Consider the following 21,976-nt stretch of genomic DNA (forward strand, 5'->3'; position numbering starts at 1 on the left):
GGAGGGTATGTGGAACTCAAAACCTTAAAAAGGAATGTTAAATATATTTGCATGCAACTGGGAAATTAAATATATAGGCAATGGAGAATAGAAATCTGTCTTGCCCTGCAGAAAAATAGAAGGGAAAGGGATGACGGGGGAGGGAGACCCTTGATAGAATGGAGGAAAGGGTAATTGGAACACATGCTGTCCTGAGTTAAGTGTAGGGGGAGAAAAATTGAAATTTGAAATTTAGTGGAAGTGAATGCTGAAAACTGAAAATATATTAAAAAATACTCTTGCCATTATATAATGTTATATAAGATTCCCAAATTGTTTTTCTCGCAATAACATTGTGAGGTAAATAAGGGCAATTTTCATGAGGAAACTGAGGCTTAGAAAGATTAAACGGCTTAGCCAAACTTGCATATCTAGGAAAGAGTCAGGCAGGAGTCCAATTTTCCTGGCTCTGAGCCCAGTTGTGTTTCCACTATTAATTAATTATTCAATCCTGAAACTTTTGCTAAGTATTGACTATGAGCCAGCAACTGTGCTAGGCACTAAGGAAATAAATACAAAGAATGAAACAATCTGTACCTTCACACTTCATCCCTTAACTCTAACTAAATGTAGTAACGGATGCATTTTAGAGCAAATGTGCCTGGTGGTCAGAGAAATTACATACTTTTAGGTTCGTATGATTACACCATGTAGACAACCTCTATCTCTCTACATATACAGCTAATCAAGCTCTTGGTGCCAATAACAGTATACTTTCTGTAGTTGAGTGGCACTGTCACAACTCATTCCCTAATGACACTTTTTTAATTGGCTTACTTATTTTTGTTTATTGCTTGCCATGCCCATGTGGTCATTGAGGGCATTATCTAATTTGCATGCTACTCCACTTTGATAATAAAAATGCTATTTTAAACTATTTTTTGAAATGCAAATTAAACAGTATTGCTGACAAGTGACAAAGTAATAAAAACAATAACATAAAAATTTTAAGTAGAGTATATCATTCAATTTCTACCTAATCAGAAAGGCAGTATATTCTTTATTATTATTATCATAATCAACTTAGACTTTGGAAATACTCTGAATAACATTTTTAGAAACAGAAAGTAGGAGTAAATAAAAAAAGAACCATAACGGATATAAGATATAGTCTATGTTTTAATCAGTTTTATGTTAAATGAAATTAAATAGGATCCCCTATTTAATTCTGCCTACTGGTCACTTAAAATCGTTGTCTATTAAATTGGATAAAAGGGAATGACATGCAAAATCCAAGTGATCTTTTTACTTCTGCCCGACAAACTCATTCATTCTCCAAATACAAGAGACGCTTCTTTTTAGGTATCTCTCACAAAAATCTCTCTGGTATTTCATTATGGCTTTAAAATGTGCCTGAATACTGGAAGACTATTTCAGTGGAAGATATGCTCTTTCAGGTTCTACCAAGCTGGGGTGGCTTAAAGAATTTTTGTCCCTTCTACTTCCATTATGATGGTAGCAGAGTAGAGAAACAAGGCATTAAGAATAAGAGTTTTCAGACTAGCTGCCCTTAGTAATTTAACTTCTGGTTAATGTGTGATTTTTGTACAAGGTAATGGCTGCAAAGTTGATTCCTTATGAAAGATATCAGACCATTATGGACAGTTTCAGGAAAAATGAACTGAATAATTCAGAGAACTGAAAAATTCACAGGTAAGGGAAGAAAGTTATGAGGTTTGGGGGGACAGAAATGAAAGAGGTAGCATATGCAAGTTCATTGTGTACACAAAAAAAAACTATAAAGGTCATTTTGTTTGGCATTCAAGCCTCTTGACTTGAAGTGCACATGACAATAATTACTTCCATTTATATAATGTTTTAAAGTCTGCAAAGCCCTTTATAAAGTGTATCCCAGAAGTCTTAGTGCAGATTTGACTAATTAAAGGTAATTAAAACTTAGAGCTGCACAAAGACTTTAGAGACACTTCACATATTAACTCATGGGAGTCTCATAACTGCCTTATGAAATAGTGACCATAGTAACTCTATCTCCATTTTATAGAAAAGGAAACTAAAGTTTGGAGAGTTTAACTGATTTTCCTGTGTTTGCATAGCTTTCAGGAATTAGAGGTATAAGTGAAATCCAAGGCTTTTCTGACTCAAAGTCCAATAGTTCATTCATTATTATTCCATTTTGCCTGATGAGCATATGGAAAATGACACCTATGAAGACAGTCAAACCCACTGTCAATAAAATGAGAATCTGCACTGAACAAAATAGATAAAATGCATCTTGTTCAGATCATATCATGAAGTGAGAAAAACATCCCAATAGATTAGTCCATTAGTTCATTTATTTGGGGTAAGTCACCTGGCTAGAGAATGAGTTGTGCCAATAATTGATCAAGAGGAAGAGATTCCATTGGGAAATTGTTCAGTGTTTAAAATGCTCCTAAATTCTTCAATGACTTCCCCCTCCAAAAAAAAAGAAATTTATATTTAAAAATAACCTAATTTCCACCTCAAAATATTTGATGATTTCAAATAAAATAAAAGAACTATCCTAAGAGAATCTAAATTGTTATTAACTTAATAAAATAAGGTTACAGTATATTACTAATGTTGCCTTTTGCTTAAACAGTGCCATAAAATAGTTCATTCTGGATATGTATCTGGACAAAAAATAGAAGGAGAAGAGAACCAGTAATGAAGAGGAGTTAAATATACCAAGGTATGGGAGTAGTGTTGCATTAGTATTAAGAAAATTTATAATACTAAAGAATGACCTACAATACACTGTATTAACAGATGACATAAAGAGGGAAAAACAAACAAATACCAACTCTAAGATTACACAGGATGAAAAGTGTGGCTAGGTTCAATTTACAACAATGGAGGAAAAATCTACATCCATAAAGTTACAGATTTATCAAAGTATCAAAGCAATATCTCTCAATTTCATTATGTCTATTACTTCCCCCCCCATTTTCAAAATTCTTGATGAGATTTTTATCACAACACCTAGAGTCTATTTAATCTTCCAGGTGGTCTCCCTAGCCCTACTGTAGAATACACTTGATTAATCTTACAGAGAAACACACTTTTATCAAGTTACCCCCCTGCTTCTACACATTCTGTGGATCCCCACCACATATAAAAATTAAGTCCTGATTCAAGATGTAATTGCATTGGCTTCCAGTATGAATGTTTAATGACCAATATTGATTAAATGAAAGACAGATAAAGGTACTCACAATCTAGACATAATTTAACCTTTTCAATATTGCTCAATTACTCTCCCAAGAATTCTTAGTTACATAAAGACTGATGTATACCCTCTCCTTAAACTAGTTCAAACACTCTGTCCTCCAAAGGACTGCCCTTAACATTTCTTTCTATGAAATACTGCTCTCATTTTATCCCCATCTGAATTCTGTCTATACTTCAAGGTTCATAGATATGCTACCTGCTTGACTACTACATCAACTCGCACTTTCCTCTTCCTTCATATAAAGCACTGTTTTTTAAAACTATTTATTTATCATTTTTTCTGGTATATTTTCCCATTGTCTCATTAAACTATGGAGCACAGAGACCAAGATAAATATGTTTCAGTGCCACCGGGTTTCTAACCCTTGACATAGACTGTGCCCCAAGCAAAAGGTTCTGTTGTCTATTTTGCTTGTTTCAATTAATTTATTTTTATTCCTCCCTGTATAGACAAATATACAGTCCTTTTTCTCTTTTTTTTTTTTTTGGAATATTTGTGTCTAGAGGAGAAAGGAAGAGAGAGTAAAAGGAACATTCTATCTAAAATTGACTATACTAGGGCTGTGTGCATACATATTGTAGTCACAAAACGCCCCAGCATAGGCATTGTACAATTGATAGAACAGCGTCTTGTGGCTACATTTTGGCAGACATTGTCCTACATCCTGGCTGTTTATAACAGCAAGCACCCTAGCATACCCAGGATGATTTGCTAGCACAGGTTCTTGGATCTGCTTTACAAGGAAAGATAGCTGTTTAAGGGATAAGCAATCTTTTGTTGTTGTTGTTGTTGTTGTTGTTGTTGTTACATTCATTAGTTCAGGGGAAAAGTCAGTAACCTGAACTTCAGTGAAAATGTTTGTTCATCCTTCGTTGCCGAAGAAGACCATACTGTCAGAGAAATAATGACATGACTTGCACTTGACTTTGTTTTGGGTGAGGGAGGGCTGTGCAGGTCATCACCCTCACTTCCCCTCCAGAGTCATCTGAATCCAGTGACCATATATTCATCAGGATGGCTGGAGAAGACTCAAGATGAGGCAAGTGGGGTTAAGTGACTTCTCAAGGTCACACAACTAGTGAGTGTCAAGTGTCTGAGGTGACATTTGAACTCAGATCCTCCTGACTCCTGCACTGGTGTTCTATCCACTGCACCACCTAGCTGCCCCTCAGGACATATAACAGCTAAGAAGTAGACCTTGAGCTATTTGGTGGATAATGGAACTACAAGAGATATATTTATCTTCAGAGACTTCTCTTACTGTTTGTTATGAAACCTTCAGATACATCCTGTTTTAGAATTTTTGGAGACATCTGCTAATCTTGGTTGTCTGTGATTAAGCCTTGACCTGTGGGCTGGTTTCTGATTTGTGTATCAAAGGTCCACAATACCTAGAATTCCCCATTCCTCATTTTTTCCTAGGACTTCCTGACTAGGATCTGCCCAAATTCCCACTTTTTCTCCTTTTGCTTAAAAGTATAATAGCGTTACTGTTTCAACTCCTCTTTGAACACTGAGGACAGTTTGTAAGATCCTTCTTCTTAGGCAATAAATCCATTTATAATCTTTGTAAACTGTGAGTTGTATAAATACCATCTGCCTCATACATTTTTGTTAAGATCAAATGAGATAATGTATGCAAAATATTTTAAACATTTAAATTATGTATCCATTAGTGATTATAAGTGTTATTGATAAACTGAAACTTTAGACATTGTGACAGTTATAAATAAGGAAGGGGAAGGGAACAAGCCTTTATCCAATGCCTGCTACATCCCAGTCACTGTGCTAATAATTTTACAACTATCATGTCATCTGATCATTATAATGAACCTGGGAGATAGGTGATATTATTATTGCCATTTTACATTTGACGACCCTGAGATAGTAGTGAAACGACTTGCCCCAGTTCAAACAACTACCAATCGTCTGAGGTCAAATTTGAATGCAGGTTTTCCTACTTTCAGGCCCAGTACCACCTAGCAGACTAATATGAGAAGAGTAACTCCCCCTCTATAAAACCATACTTTAACACACAGAATCTTAGCTTTGGAAGGTACCTCAGATGATCTTACCTTACTTAAATTTTAACACCCTCTAAAAAATGTTCATTCACCCTTTCCTTGAAAAAAATTGGCAAGGGATGACTCACTTTACAGCCCTTAATTTGAACTCAACAATCAATAGACAAATTAATGATTTAATATTTTAAACCACTCTCTGTGAAATGCTGTTTCAAGCTGTGGAAGTTATAAAGACGCAAATGGGACAGTATCACAGAATTGTATTTTCTGGGAGAGAATATTTGATAGCAAGTTTTGAGTTTGGCCTGTTAAAGAAGAGGATGAGGGATCTATATTATTGATAAGCAGTAGTAACTTGTTAGACCTTTATTGGTAAGACAGAGTTAATTCATTACTAGGGAAGAGGAGATATATGTTTTTCTTTCATTTACCTTGGGATTGAATCAACTGCTCTACTCACTGCTCCATCTATAAATGTGCCCTATTCTTTTCCCTCTTGATGTCTTTTTCTTTTTTCATATTATTTCCTCAAACCTGAAAACCTGATATACATATGTCAATGTCTTGGATTTTTCAACATCTTTCAAGACCCAACAAAAATGTTAACTCTTAATCTCTTCTTTGAGAACTTCAGTTATCCTTCCAGCTAGAATAAATTTCTTTTTCCTCTCAACTCCCATAACCTTAATTTACTTTTCTTATGATACATTCCAAGATAATTTTATCTATTTATCTACCTACCTACCTACCTACCTACCTACCTATCTACCTACCTACCTACATATTGACTACCATTGTCATTAATTCCAGCTCCCACCAATGCTATTCCATTAATTCTTGGGAATAGTCCCCCCAGCATGGAACTGAATATCCATTTAGCTACTAATAGCTTATCTTTTTATGTATAAATATATACTTCAAAAGATATAATTAAAAATATACAAACCAACTTTTCTAACATATAAGATGCATAATCCACTTATTTTGCACCACTGCAAACTGTTTCACTTAGCTCCGTTCCTGTAGAGTACAGTGACAGTTTCAAAAGTGCACCCAAGACGAAGTTCTATGTACCTTGGCTTCTCTGGGCTTTCATACTGAGCTGACTGTTAACATCCAGCCTGGAATCCTGGCTCCAAGACTGAATGAGTTAAAACTACTGGGTTCAGTGAGGATCACTTCTGTCACCTAAAGTTGAGGAACACAAACAAAAAAAAAATAGACACAAACACTCCCAGGTTCATTTCTGATAACTGGAGTGAAAAAGAGAGTGCAAGGGAGAGAAAGTCTTATCCTTTTCATCAGTTTAGTCGATGGTGTCCTTGGTATGGGTGAACTGTGATCTTCACCATTTTTTGATGCAGTAGAGTCACTGAAAAGAAAGCAATAGGAAGGGTTGTAGAAAAATTGATTAGCTTGACCTTGCCATATGTAAAGATGCAAACAGTCAGTAAAAGGAGGTTACACCCATTCCACACCCACCTTATAGGGAATGAAGTGGTCTTTTTGATAGGCAATCAGTACAAGGTATAAAAATCCCTCATAGGCATCTTCACATTATCTGAACTGGGCATGTTCAAACAGGATTGTTTATTATTCTATTTTATTCTATTCTATCATATGATATATGCTGTGATATGCCATATCATATCATTTCACAGTATGTACCTTGCTATGTTATATATGACATGGATGAATATTTGACTAAATCTATGCTTTCATTAATGTTGAGAACTATCGGTGAGGAAAATCCCTCTATTAATGTTGTTCAGTAAATAATTTGCTGGACATACCATTAGAGAGGTAACGTGGGCAGGGAGAGCATTGAACAATTAAATGCTTTTTCCAGGGGACACACAGACCAAATATGTCCGAGCTGAGACTTGAACCTTTGTGTCTCTGACCTCAAAGCCAATACTCTATCTACTATGTGGCATCTCCTTATATAGTTTGTCTTGTTTGTTATATTATTTTGTATTTGCCATTTGGAATGTAAATACACACACTCTAACATGTTATCTTGTCCAATGTATGACCTAAGTAAATGTTCCTTTGATTGAATTTGCATAATATCCTGACTTCTTTTCTTATATTTCAGATAGTACTACTTCATGACACAAAATTTGAAAGAGGATGGTTGCTACTAGAATATGAATATAGCATAGGAAACTGGCTATCCTAAAAGGAATTTAAAAGTTCTTTGACTACAGATTACTGAGGTAATAAGATTTTTTTTTAATACTGTGTTTAATTTTTTTAATGATGATAATAATATCATTCCACCATTTTTTCATGTTCTTTCTCCTCAATTGAATTTGTTCAGTTTCTATGCTTAATATGGATTAATGTACATATATTAATATAGAGTAGAATTTTATATTGCCACTTGGCTTACTCATTATCCATTCTATTTGTTGTGTCAGACTTCCAAGATTCAGCAATTTATTCCAACAGGTGATGTGAAACTTGGCATTAACATTTTTGGTCAATTTTCTAACTCCAGGAACAATTTTTGAATGTTTCATTTATATTGGAGTGTGTTTTGACATGTACATCAAATAAACTATTGGATGAATGATGTACTTAAATTCTCATAAATTATTTTTTCTATAGTACCTATTTTTGAGACTATTCATATTTTAAATAAATGAGAAATTCTTGGACTTTTCAAAATGTATGTAATTTGCACTGTATAAGGGACATTGTGAAAATTTGCGTGGGATTTTAGAATTAAAATCATATAAACGCACATACATAATCTTAAACTTCTGTTTATTTAATGAGCTATCAGAATTTTACAATGAGAGAATGTTTCAAGTTAAATTCTTTTCTCTGTAGAATTATATACTCATTAATATTCTGTCACACCACTTAGTATTGAAAACTGTGCCCATATTTGTGTTCTTCTCTTCATTCTGAATTGCTGATTAACTCTCATACACAAATTGCAACTAATGGTCTTCCATTTAATGAATATTGGCAATTAGGCATTCATGCTGAGATTCAATGCAGTTATGCTATGAATCACATTTTGAATTTTCTTTATACTGGTAACAACTAAGACCTAAGTGATTTTTAAAAACACTGCATAAACACTTTATAATGACTAATCATATATGAGCAGTAATTTTATGTAATTAGATTGAAAAAAGCTCATTTTATTATTCCATGTTACTGTTAATCATTTACTCATTTCAGTTATATTAGCTCATTCATGGTAGAATATTCTATTATATATTATATATATATTTAATTATACTAAACATAATATTTAATTATAACAACAATTGCCCAAAAATTGTACAGCATTTGTAGTAAAACATGATAATTGAATTTTTTTTATAAAATTAAAATCTTTTTCTTCTGCCCTTTTTATTGTGTCACAAGTAAATACCTCAATGAGGATAAGCCTTAGCATTATATGTATTGATTCCATGTTAAGCTTTCACAATCATATAAAAAGTACATATAAAAATGAAAGTAAAGCAAAAGAAAACCTAGAAATGGTTAATAGTTAATAGAACTGGAAGAGAATGTGGTTGCTTCAGGACATAGAGCTGTTCAGGTGTTTACTCTGACCAGCCCTACTCTACACTCAATGCAAATGGAAAGAGGCAATGGTAGAGTTCATAAGCTTGTCAGTTTCAGCATAGGAGAGAGGACCCAAGAGCCAGTGACAATGCCAAGAGGAAACTCTACAGATTTATGAATGGGATGGGCTACAAGATTTAGACAATGCTAAATTCTCACCTAAAGGTCTTAGAGAGAAAAGGAATGAGCATATGATCATAGGGGCATAAATGGATCATGTGATTATATAGAAGAGACAATCTGGGTCTTTTTCCCTAATTAACTTGAATTAACCAGATTGTGAAAAAATGTAATGACAATGAGGCTGTCTCTAACAACTTTAAGTGTAAGATGTCTTAAGTGGTGCCCCAAAATCTTAGTATAAGTTTGGTAGATATTTAAAAAAAAATAAAGTTGTGGTATTCACTAGAGGATTATGGGTTCACTCTCTATAACACCCACATGCATATACCTTGTGGGAAAAACTCAACTGCAAGGTAGTTTAATTTACAATTCTATAGAATGTATTAGTTTTTTGCCTTGCGACTGCTTCCCTAATGATACTTCCCCTATTATATTTGTTGGAGTTTTTTTTTTTTAAACCCAAATGAAGAATTCCACATTTATCGCTTTTTAACAACTTTTTGTTATTTTCAGCCTGTTTATACCATTATTTGTCCTGTTGAAACTATTTTTATGACAATTCTATCATTTAAAATATTATCTCTAGGTAGTAACTGGATCTATGATTTCCTTAGTATATGATAAAATCCTAGATTACTAAATCCCCTCTTCCTATTAATTTGTAGAGTTTCTTACTTAGAATGCTGAAACATTTAATGACTCACAAAAAGTAACACAGCTGTAATATGCCTCGCAGTGCTCTGAACCAAGGTCTTCTGGACTATGTGATCAGCTCTCTTTCTACTTTTCAAATTGTTTTTTTGAACATGATCTATTCTCTTAAAATAATATGTCTTTAGCATCATACTGGCATTAACCTTGGGAAGTCATATGAACTGAAACTGACCCAATAACGTGGTTATTTTTTTTTTTTTGGCACTGACACTCCTTTTTTTTAAAAGAAAAAAAAGTCTAGGTATTGGGAAAAAGAGTTCTCTCCCCTCTGCCCCCCCCCCCCACTGTTACCACTATAAAGAGAAAAGTTACAGTATTTGCAAATATTTCTTAAATTTACTTTAGAGTCAACAGTCTTGAACTTCATTTTGCCTTGAGCAGACCATACTATTCATACAATACTCTTTTTCTTTCATTATCCTTTTCTCTATTACCTTATTATAATCTCAACATCTAAAGCAAAAGAATTGTTTGAGTATAATTCCATTGATTTCTTTTCCTGTTCAGTATCCTTGAACATGTGTGTAAAAATAATTTTTATATTATGGAATATGGAATAGAAATAAATGAGGGATTTAATACCCCAAACAACATGCCAGTTTGAGGTATTGGTTGTTTTTATAGGTTGACTACTAAACCCTATTCATCATTTATTGTCATTGCGTGTGCCTGTGAGTGCATCTGTGTGTATAATGATTTGACAAGTGTCTCCACCATGACAGAACAACTATACACTAAATAAAATCAGATATGAATGAGCACATATGCTAGGTGTCTAATCTTTTGCTGTAATACTAGTGTTAAAAGTAAGTGAAGTGAATATATTTGCTGAAAGGTAATGAGGTATCATGAAAAGAATGAGCATCCTTTAATTGAAAAACCTGAGCTTGAGTCTTGGTTCTAGTGTTAATTACTGACACATGATAGTTTCCAAGAGGCTAAGTTTATTCTTAGAAAAATGAGGACAATAATGCCTGCAATAACTACCTCATGGCCTTGTGAGAAGAAAAATATTTTATTAACTTTAAAGCAATTTAAAATGCAAGCCATTTTGCCTTTTGTTGTTCCTGTTTTCCCTGACCAAGTAGGTTCAGGTGTTAAATGTTTAATGGGATCAGGAATATTCAGAAAAGAGAGAGGTTTTTGCTATAACTAATCCCTAAGGAACTGAACAGTAGCAATGGATTATTCCAGATTGTGGATGGAATTAACAGCAGTAGAAATCCCCAGTGTGTACTGGGGAGATGTGTTCAGAAAGCCATTTTCACACAAGAAATTCTTGATATACATAGGAAGATGCATAAGGGATTTTTAAATGAAAATGATTTAAAATCTTCAACAAAAAATTGATTACATATGATACATAGAACTGAACAAGAAGTAAAATTATCATTCTAGTGAGGTTTGCCTTCATGATTTCCCTTTCTTAATGCTTCTTTCCTGCCTTTCTTGCACTACCTTTGTTTATTACATAATTTTTAAAATTTGTTTTCAGTGTTCTATAATCACATCCATATATCTTAGACTTTTTCCCCTTCCTCCCTCTCTTTTTCCCCTCCCTTCTCTCTCCCTCCCCTAAACAGCTTGCAATCTTATATACATTCCTCTTAAATACTATTTCACCATAGTCATGTTGAATAAAAGAGTTAAAATGAATGGGAGAAGCCATAAAACAAAATAAAACAAAACAAAACATAGCATAAAAAAAATGATGTGCATCATTCTGTGATCCAATTCCATAGCTCTTTCTCTGGGTGTGAAAAGCGTTTTGCCTCAAAAGTCCATTGAGGATTTTTTAGGTCCTTGCATTGCTATAAAGGACAGTCTACCAGAAAAGTTCCTTGCACACTGTGGTTGTTGCTGTGTACAAAGTTCTACCGGTTCTGCTCCTTTCATTCAGCATAAGTTTATATAACTTTTTCCAGGCCTTTCTAAAGTCCTACTGTTCATCATTTCTTATAGCATAATAGTATTCCATTACATTAATATACCACAATTTATTCAGCCATTCCCCAATTGATGGACATCCCTTTGATTTCCAGTTTCTGGCTACCACAAAGAGGGCTGCTATAAATATTTTTGTACATGTGAGACCTTTTCCTATTTTCATGATCTCTTGGAGTTAGAGTCCAAGAAGTGCTATTGCTGGCTCAACGGGTATGCACATTTTTAAACCCCTTGGGCAGAGTTCCAAATTGCTCTCCGGAATAGCTGGATCAGCTCACCGCTCCAACAATAACGAATTAGTGTTCCAACATTCCCACATCTCCAACATTTATCATCTTCCTGTTTTGTCATGTTAGCCAGTCTGATGGGTGTTTTATGCTACCTCAGAGTTGCTTTGATTTTCTTCTGTCTAATCAATAATGATTTAAAGCATTTTTCATATTTCTGTAGAAAGCTTTAATTTCTTTCTCTGAAAACTTCCTGTTTATATCCTATGACCATTTATCAATTCCAGAATGACTTGTATTCTTGTAATTTAAATCAGTTCTCTATATAATATAGAAATGAGACTTTTATGAGAGACATTAGTTGTGTAAATTCTTCCCCAGTTTTCTACTTCCCCCCTCGTCTTGATTGCATTGGCTTCGTTTGTGCAAAATCTTTTCAATATAACGTAGTCAAAGTTATCCATTTTGCCTGTCATAATGTTTTCAATCACTTTTTTGGTTACAAATTCCTCCATTTTCCATAAATCTGAGAGATAAAGTATTTCTTGCTCCACTAATTTGTTTACAATATCAGCCTTTTGACCTAGATTGCATACCCATTTAGAATTTGTTCTGGCATACAGTGTCAAGTATTGGCCTATGCCCAGTTTGCACCACACTATTTTCTAGTTTTCCAGCAGTGAGTTCTTGTACCACATGCTAGGTTTCTTGGGTTCATCAAAATGCAGACTGCTATAGTTGAAGTTCTCGAATCTTAAGGAAGAAAATATAAATTTGCAATCAGGGAAAGTGAAGCCAGCTAAATTATAAGAGATCAAGAAAGAATTGATAAAATATAAATAAGGAAAAAATAGAAGAGAAAGTGAAACATCTTGGGGGGTGCAGTAAAAATACAAAAAACAAAACAAAACAAAACAAAACAAAAACAAAAACACATTGATCACCTAAAAGAAATCTTATGAGAAAAAGTCATATGAATATCATAGTCAAATTCTGAAACCCCTAAGTGAAGAATGAACTGTGAAAAACAACAAGGATGAAACAATTTAAATATGTGGTTGCCACAATTAGAGTCACAGAAGAACTAACAGCAAAGAGATTGAAGTACCACAGATCTTAGAAAACTATATATTGAAGAGCAAATGAACTGAGACTCTGGCCAAAAATATCATACCCAGAAAAACTAAGCATAATACTGAACAGAAAAAAAAAATTTGGACAACTGATCAACTGTCAGACTTTCCCTACTTTGTTAAAAAAGAAAAAAATCTGAACTTAATCTATTTGATATACAATAGCCAAAAGACCTATAAGGTACATATCAAAGACTGATGATAAGAGATTCAATAAGGAAAGACAGTATATCTATCTGTCTATATCTATATCTATATCTATATCTATATCTATATCTATCTATCCGTAGATAGATAGATATAGATATAGATACATATACATATATAAACACATACAGATAGATATAAAATGTAAAACATGTCTAAGATTCATAATAAGTTTGCAGCTCGTAAGAAAGATTGGGGAAAACCTGAGTATGATACAAAATTTAAAAGTAAAAGCATTTAAAAACATCTAAGAAGAGTAATTAGTTTATATAAATGAGGTGAAAAAGGCAGAATCCATACAGAGCTATTGGACGGGGAAGGAAGGCATGAAATTATGTTAACCTACTTTCATTGGTAATGGGTTTAAGAAGGAACAATAAATATGTATTTAGAAGAGTATAAAAATCTTCTAAATTCAGAAGAAATGAAACAGTAGGGGGATAGGCAAGGGGAGAGGACAGGAGGAGAATTTTCGGAGGGAAGGGTGAGGCAATAGGCAAATCGGGGCCATAGAAGGGTATTTAGATTCCTGAAAATGGCAGGATAGGGCAGAGATCCGTGGAAGATGGTAGAAAAGAAATCAGAGCGCGAGGTAATGGGTACAAGTAAATTAAAAGAAGTAGGAAGCATAGGAAACAAGAGATATGCACAAACAAAAACAAAGATTAGGGGTAGAATTTATTTGGAAAAATAGATGTCTGTATGTGTATGTATGTATGCATGTATGTGTGTGTGTGTGTCTGTCTATCATTACAGAGAAACAAATCAAAATTAAATTGCAGTCTTTTTGGGGTGGGGAGAGGGAGAAGAAAAATGCACAAAGCAAAAAAGTGCACAGTAGAGAACAAAGGAAAACCTAAAAGGAAGCAAAGATGGACAGTTCTTAATACAATATTACTTATCATGTAGGCTTTCTTGAAAGGAAAATTTATTTTCGCATATTTTAAATCCTTTCTTTTGTTATGCTATCTACACAACATGTTTTTTTATTCTTGCTTATTTTGTATTTAAGTTCCAGTATTTAAGTTTATGGTGTGTGTGTTTCTCTTCTCTATTCTATATTTGTGTTCTAGTATTTGAGTCCAAAATAAAAAGTTTAATGTTTATTTATTTTTACTTTTCAAAGTTCATTTCCACAAAATTTTGAGTTCCAAATTTTCTCCCCATCTCTTCCCTCCCTCCAACCCATTCTGATTACTCCTTCCCCTAATCTGCCATCCCTTCTATCACACTCCTCCCTTCCCTTATCCATATCTTCTCTCTTTTCTTGTAAGGCAAAACAGATTTCTATAGATCATTGCTTGTATTTCTTATTTCACATTTGTATGCAAAAACCATTCTCAACATTCGTTCCTAAAATTTTGACCTCTCTCCCTTCCTCCTTCCCCACCCATCCCCACTGAGAAGGCAAGCATTTCAATATAGGCTATATATGTGTAATTTTGCAAAAACCTTCTGTAATAGTCTGGTTATTGTGTAAGACTAACTATATTTCCCTCCATCATGTCTTGCCCCCCCCCCCATTTATTCTGTTCTCTCTTTTGACCTGGTCCCTCCCCAAAAGTGTTTACATCTAATTACTCCATCGTCTCATTAGCCCTTCCTTCTATCATTCTCCCCCACCCCACTTTTCCCCTTCTCCTCTACTTTTCTATAGTGAAAAATAGATTTTCGCACCAAATTGAGTGTGCATGTCATTCCTTCCTTAGGCAAAATATGATGAGAGTAAGCATCATTTTTCCGTCTCACTTCCCCACTTTTCCCCTCCATTGAAAAAGCTTTTTTTTGCCTCTTTTATGGGAGATAATGTGCCCAATTACAATTCTCCCTTTATCTTCCTGATATATTCCTCTCTCTCCCCTTAATTTCACTTTTTTTATATCATCCCTTCCTATTCAACTCAATTTGTGTTCTCTGTGTATAATGCCTCCAACTGAACAAAATTTCAAAAATTACAAATGTTATCTTTCCATGTAGGGATGTAAACAGTTCACCTTTAGGAAGTCCTTTAAGATTTCTCTTTCCTGTTTGTATTTTCATGATTTTCTTGATTCTTGTGTTTGAAAGTCAAATTTTCTGTGCAGCAAGAATGCTTGAGAGTTCTCTATTTCATTGAATGACCGTTTTCCACTGAAATATTATACTCAGCTTTGCTGGGTAGTTGATTCCCGGTTTTAATCCTAGTTCCTTGAATTTCTGGAATACCATATTTCAAGACCTTCAGTTCCTTAATGCAGAAGCTGCTAGGTCTTGTGTTATCCTGACTGTATTTCCACAATACTTGATTTATTTCTTTCTACTTGCTTGCAATATTTTTTCCTTGACTTGGGAACGCTGGAATTTGGCTGAAATATTCCTAGAAGTTTCTCTTTTCAGATATCTTTCATTAGATAATTGGTGGATTCTTTCAATATTTATTTTACCCTCTGGTTCTAGAATATCAGGGCAGTTTTCCTGGATAATTTCATGGCAGATGATGTCTAAGCTCTTTTTTTTTATCATGGCTTTCAGGTAGTCCCATAATTTTAGAATTGTCTCTCCTGGATCTCTTTTCCAGGTCAGTTGTATTTCCAATGAGGTATTTCACATTGTTTTCTATTTTTTCATTCTTTTGGTTTTATTTTGTAATTTCTTGGTTTCTCGTAAAGTCATTAGCTTCCATCTACTCCTTTCTGATTTTTAAAAAAAACTATTTTCTTCAGGGAGCTTTTGAACCTCCTTCTCAATTTGGCTAATTTTGCTTTTTAAAGCATTCTTTTCCCCATTGCCTTTTTGGACCTCTTTTCCAGTTGAGTTAGCCTATTTTAAAGGTGTTATTTTCTTCAGGATTTTTTGGGGTTTTCTTTAGCAAGCTGTTGATTTGCTTTTCATGATTTTCTTGCATTACTGTCATTTCTCTTCCCAGTTTTTCTTCCACCTCTCTTATTTGGTTTTCAAAATCGTTTTTGAGCTCTTCCATGGCCTGAGTCCTTTCCATATCTATTTTGGAGCTTTTGGATGCAGGAGCTTTAACTGTTAGATAGTCCTCTGATGGTATGCATTATTCTTCCTCATCTGAAAGGATGGAAGAAAAACCTGTTCACCAAGAAATTCACCTTCTCTACTCCTATCTTTTCCCTTTTTTTGGTCATTTTCCTAGTCAGTTACTTGACTTTTGAGTCCTTTTTCAACAGGAGGCTATACTCTGGGGATCTGTAACTTCTCAGTTGCTCCAGGGTGGAACAACGAAGGGAGAGGAACTTACTTGCCTCCTAACTTGTGCTCTTGTCTGTGAGCAACTACAAGCACTCTGTTCTACCCAGTATCTGCCACTAGGGTTCCCTCTCTGGAGCCTCCACTAACTCCACTGGGACAGTCAGCACTTCTCCTCACCCCAGGGCCAACACTCCGTGCTGAGATCCAGATCAGCCTTGTCATTCCCCCAGGGGATTTAGGCTGACGACTCCTAACATGGATGCTGCCCTGCAACAACTGCTGCCACCCTGATCCTGCCAGGGCCAGACCATGTTCCCTTATCATGCAGGAGAAAGTACTTTCTCACTGACCTTTGTAGCTGCCTTTGGCGTTTGTGGGTTGAGGGATCTGGGAACTTCAGCTGCTGCCATGGATTCTACTTGCCGTGAGGCCTCCTCCTTTCCTGTCCCCTTGGCCAGGCCAAGGCTGGGCTATGCTCAGCTCTGATCCTGGTGTGATAGACGTTTCCTTTAGGCCTTTAAGCCTGCCTTGAGCTGGAAATCTCTTTCAGTCTCTCTGTTTGTGGCTTCTCCTGCTCTAGAATTTGTTTAGAGTCGTATCTTACAGGTATTTTATGGGCTATGGAGGGAGGGGGAGATTCTACAGGTCGGTCTTTCTATTCTGCCATCTTGACTACACCTAAAATAAAATTTGAAGAAAAGGTTAATCCAGGTGGGGAGGTTACTATGAAAGAGTAGAGCCTAAGAGAAATGGGATCTTTAGGATGTTCTGTTAAAGAACCCTGGTAATGCCTGGAAAAGCTGGCTGGAGTAGCCTTGGGGTTCTCTAACAGAATTTATCTTCTAACAAAAGTGAAAAGCAAAAGCAACAGTATCAAGCCTCTTTGATTAAGTTCAATTAGGTCCAAAATATATTGAGGAGAAAAGGAAACAAACCAGTATATACTGGTAAATGTTTAAATGTCTGGAAAAAGAATAAAGTATGTATAACACTTTTACATTTTAATCTGCATCATTAACAGTTTTTTCTGTCATTTTCTTTAGCCTGGACAAGTAACAGCACAATTAATTAAGCTCTTATTTGTAGTGTTTGCCAATTTCTGAAGCAAGAATGTTCATAGTGAAATTTTAACAAGTGACTCTTCCTTGGTTCTTCACTTTTACACACCAATCCTCCTCGCAATACCAATGTCTCAACACCAATGTCTCTTTCTTTCTTGTCCCAAAAGGAAAAAAAATGATGCAAAGGTATAACTTAAATGCTAATATGTATATGTATGTACTATGTGATATTGTTATGAATATCAAACACTTTTTCTTATCAATTTCATCCTTATGCAGCAAGTGCTAGGGAAGTGAAAGGGAACAGGAACATTGATTTTGTGATTTAGAGCTGAGAAAGCAATTGGAGGTCTAGTTCATTGAGTTCCACTCCTTCATTTTAAAGATGAGGAAGCTTAAGTTTAGAGAGGTTAAGAGAAATCTTGAGGGTCATACATCTTCTCAGCTCTCTGGGCCAGAAGTCAATCAGCTGTAGAATGCTGCCTCTCTTTTGCATGGATTACAAATTCTTATAACTATTCATCTTAATTTTTCACTTCTTTCCATTGGACAATTTCTGTGCTACATAATCCTTTCTCTTTTTTGACAGACGATTCCCAAAATTTGTATAGTTCGGAGAATAGAAATATATCTATGGTTACTGATGCTTATTTGGATGCATTCAACACGTATACACACAAACACACACACACACACACACACACACACACTTTCGACATTTTCCCCTCTTTAAGATACCTTGTGTAATGATCCTTCAGTATGTTTGCAAATATGCTGCCTTCAACAGAGATATTCTGTAGATGTACTTAGTCCAATTTTACTGCTTTTCTTTTCTATGTTATCTTTATTGTAATTTCTCTCTCTTCTATAAGCAAATATGGGATTATATTATTAGGGTCAGTTCAGCTGTAGTGGTTTTAATTTCTTTTATAGAAAATATTGTTTGGTATACACTTTTTAAAATAATTCCTTCCTTTTCTTTGGTTTGTTGTGATTCTTCCATTTTTATCCTTACATGATCAGGATTGAATTTGTTTAGTTCTGTGTCTTTGGCACGCTTTCTTTACACTATTTTTATCATGATAACCATGTCTCTCTCCTTTAGGATACCATGATGCTGCTCATAATTGTCCATCATCCTTTGTAAAGTTTTGAAACAAGTGTACATTTCATCATGATGCTGCCTTTGACAGTCAACTTGCTCTGGCAAGTAAGTAAGATGTTTGCTTACGAATGCATTCTCTAATCTCTTCAGATTCAGACTTTCTCTCTCTCTCTCTCTCTCTCTCTCTCTCTTTCTCTCTCTCTCTCTCTTTTTCTCTCTCTCTCTCTCTCTCTTTTCTCTCTCTCTCCCCTCTCTGTAATTGAGATTTCACTTTCATATAAAGTTACTAGAGTTGGTAATAATGTCACTTTTTATTTTCAAGTTCGAATTTTTATAATTTTCATTTTGGTGGTATGAGGATAATGTTCCAATTGTATGTCAATTATTTCTCCTCATCTTCACCATTTTTCCTGCATGTCAACCTTAAAGTCACCAAGTATCAAAATGTGAGCTGATTTAATTTGGAGGCTCTTCCTAACTTCAATATAGAATTTTCCTACCTCTTCTTCCTCATCAGCAAATGTTGATGCCTAAGATGGAATTATTTTTAAGGTTTTCTTGCACAAATACACACACATATATTTATGTATTAATATTATTTATGGTGAATAAATATCCTATGAAACACTGTTTCTTGTTGGTTTTGTGCATACAATAACATTTATTCTACCAGCTTCTTTCTTTGATTGTCTTAGCAGTGTAAATGAGTTATCCTTCCATTTAGCTCAACGGTTTGATTCAGCTTTTCCTTTAGTATATCCACTTGCTGGTCATGAGACAAAAATCTCATATTTAGAACATCGAAGTGAAAATTTAAAAAAATACTGATTATTCTTATAATACATGATTTATGAGGCCCGTTGTACTATTTCCTGTCACTGTGCCACTGTCAGTGTAGAAGCAGAAAGTAGCTATACATTACTGTGATTTTTTTTTCTTTCTTTCCTAAGTTGCCACAGCCAAAAGCAAAACGAAAAACATCAATTAAAAAAGAAAAAAAATAATTTTCACAATATGGCCAGCCTATTGCTGACATATTATTTTGTAGTTAGTTAAATTGTTCCTCCAAATATAGACTTTATCCTTGTGTAGATGTTCTCAGATGTATCTGGCTCAATTCAATAGCTATTTCACCAATTTTGGCAATTATAAGTCATTGAATAGCTAAAACAAGGATATCTTCCATATATGGACATCCCCAAAATCAAGTCTTTTCAATATGTAATCACTTTGAAGTTATTTAAGCTTAAAACTACACTAAGATTTTAGCAACATGCTACACATGTGTGTATGTGTGTGTGTGTATTTATTTGGCCAAGTGTAGACATATTTTTCAATTTCATTTTATATCTCTTACCTCATCCCCACTTTTGTATACACTTGAGAACTGAGAGGATAAAGGCCAAAATAATTCAGTGATTTCTTTATAATTGTGGATTTTATTATTTTATTTGTATTTCTAGATTATGATCTGTGATCTCCCTTGTGAGGAAAGTCATCTCACCAAGACATATAGATAACTCATATTTTTTTTTCTGGGAAGTTAATTGCTCTTCAGGATCATGCAATTCATACAGAATTATTCCCTCTAACATGATGCATTCATCATTTTTAGAATGATTGTAAAGTATAAAGAAAATATTTCTTTTATCTGTTTGTTCTCTTTCCAGTTGAATCTGTATAGTCTTGAGATATTATGTTATAACTAATTTATATACCAAACACTGTTAGACCTGTTTTCTCCTCAGCCACTTTTCATTGACTTATAAGATAGATATCATTTATTTCAGGCCCATCACAGGTGGGCACAGAAGATAGAACAGATCACAGACTTTAGGGTAAAGGCCAAGGATGAACTTGCTTTGGTGCATACCAATACATCCAGACACTGCCTAATTCAAGCCAGTAATAACTCAACTTATTAAAAAAAATTACTTTGTGAAAGGAATCATGTTAGGTACTGAGTATACAAAGGTAAACATATAACACGTATCCAGAGATGTTTAACACCCTGTAAATTTTGATGAAAACAACAGAACTATACATGCAAATGACTCCAGAAAAATTTGAAGAGGGAGATAAAACTCTCATTGAAAGATTAGTGAAAGCTTCGTGGAATAAGTTGTATATTAACTGTGTACTGAAGTAGCAAAGAAATTATGAAAGGCCAAAATAAGAAGGGAATATATTTTGTGGACTGGGAACCACCTGCACTGATACATTTGTATGTAATTCATCTTCTACAAGATATCACGTTTTATTGAATTTATTGAATAGTAGTTAAGCTTAGATGAAATGTAGAGTAGTTGGATAGGAGTCATGCAAAATAAATGAAGAACTGTAACTGGAACCATATTATTAAGGACTTTAATGTTAGGAATACTTGTGACAATTTACTAGATACTGGAATATGGTATAGCAAAACTTGATGTAGTGAGTTTTTATTCTTATTATTTAGCCTATACAGAAGCTTAGAAAGTTTTTGAGTAGTAGAATGACATGGTTAGATATATGCAAAAGAAACATTTTTCATGGCAGCCATTTAAATAACGGTTCAGAGTATGATGTGATTTCAATCAGGAAAACCAAGTAGAATGTGAACAAAGAAGAAAGTGAGAGGTAAAAGTGTAGATAGATTATCAACAGGTGCCATGTAATGTTTAATGCCTGATTGAAGTCATATAACATGAGAAAGGCAGTGTTGTATAATAGAGGGCTGTCCCTTTCCACTCTCTCACTCCAGAATGTCTGGACACAAGTTTTGCCTCTGACACATACTCTCTGTGATCCTAGATAAGTTACCTAACCTTTTAAGTACCCCAGGAAACTTCTAAGATATAAAGTTACAGACCAGTTGTTTATTTGAAGCAGTAGAGTATCCACACCAGGCACCTCTGATACTGATGGAAACACAGGTGCTATCCAAAAACAAACAAACAAACAAACAAAAAAACTTAATGAATTTTTAGTGGATTCAATCCATACAATTTTCATTACTACTCTACCAGTAATCAGAAACTTAATGGCAGGCAGAGTCAATCTTGAGGTTGGCAAATAGTTTAGATTAGAGTAGGATTAGAAACACATGAGCTGCTTAAGTTATGGGGGCACAAGAGATAAAAGAGTAGATGATGATTTCTTAAAATGGTGTAGGAAGACTCAACGGAAGGGACTACAGAATGGCCTAAAGAGGTGATTAGAGTAACATAAAAGATTATTTGTACAGTTAAAGAACAAGTTTAAGAGAAGTGAGACAATGGAAGGGATAAAAGGACAAGAAACTCTCAAGACAGAAGAATTCCAGAGTTGTATTTTAGATGTGATAATAAGATCAAAAATTACTCTAGGGGTGACTTAGATAAGGCAGAGCTAGATGTTATGAAGATTGAGAGGATAGAA

The 21,976-nt window shown here is 34.5% G+C and overlaps 1 long non-coding RNA gene across 1 annotated transcript in view; it reads left to right on the forward strand.

Annotated features, from left to right (window-relative positions):
* Nucleotides 1–2,616: 2,616 nt before the first annotated feature.
* Nucleotides 2,617–21,976, forward strand: part of LOC140498557 (uncharacterized) — a 76,838-nt gene continuing 57,478 nt past the window's right edge. The window contains exons 1-3 of the long non-coding RNA XR_011965131.1: nucleotides 2,617–2,710; nucleotides 7,373–7,493; nucleotides 18,578–18,682. This is a non-coding gene — a long non-coding RNA (uncharacterized lncRNA). The remainder of the gene's footprint in view (nucleotides 2,711–7,372; nucleotides 7,494–18,577; nucleotides 18,683–21,976) is intronic.

The sequence above is a fragment of the Notamacropus eugenii genome, chromosome 4 (assembly GCF_028372415.1).
Source record: "Notamacropus eugenii isolate mMacEug1 chromosome 4, mMacEug1.pri_v2, whole genome shotgun sequence".
NCBI classification, from domain to species: Eukaryota; Metazoa; Chordata; class Mammalia; order Diprotodontia; family Macropodidae; genus Notamacropus; species Notamacropus eugenii.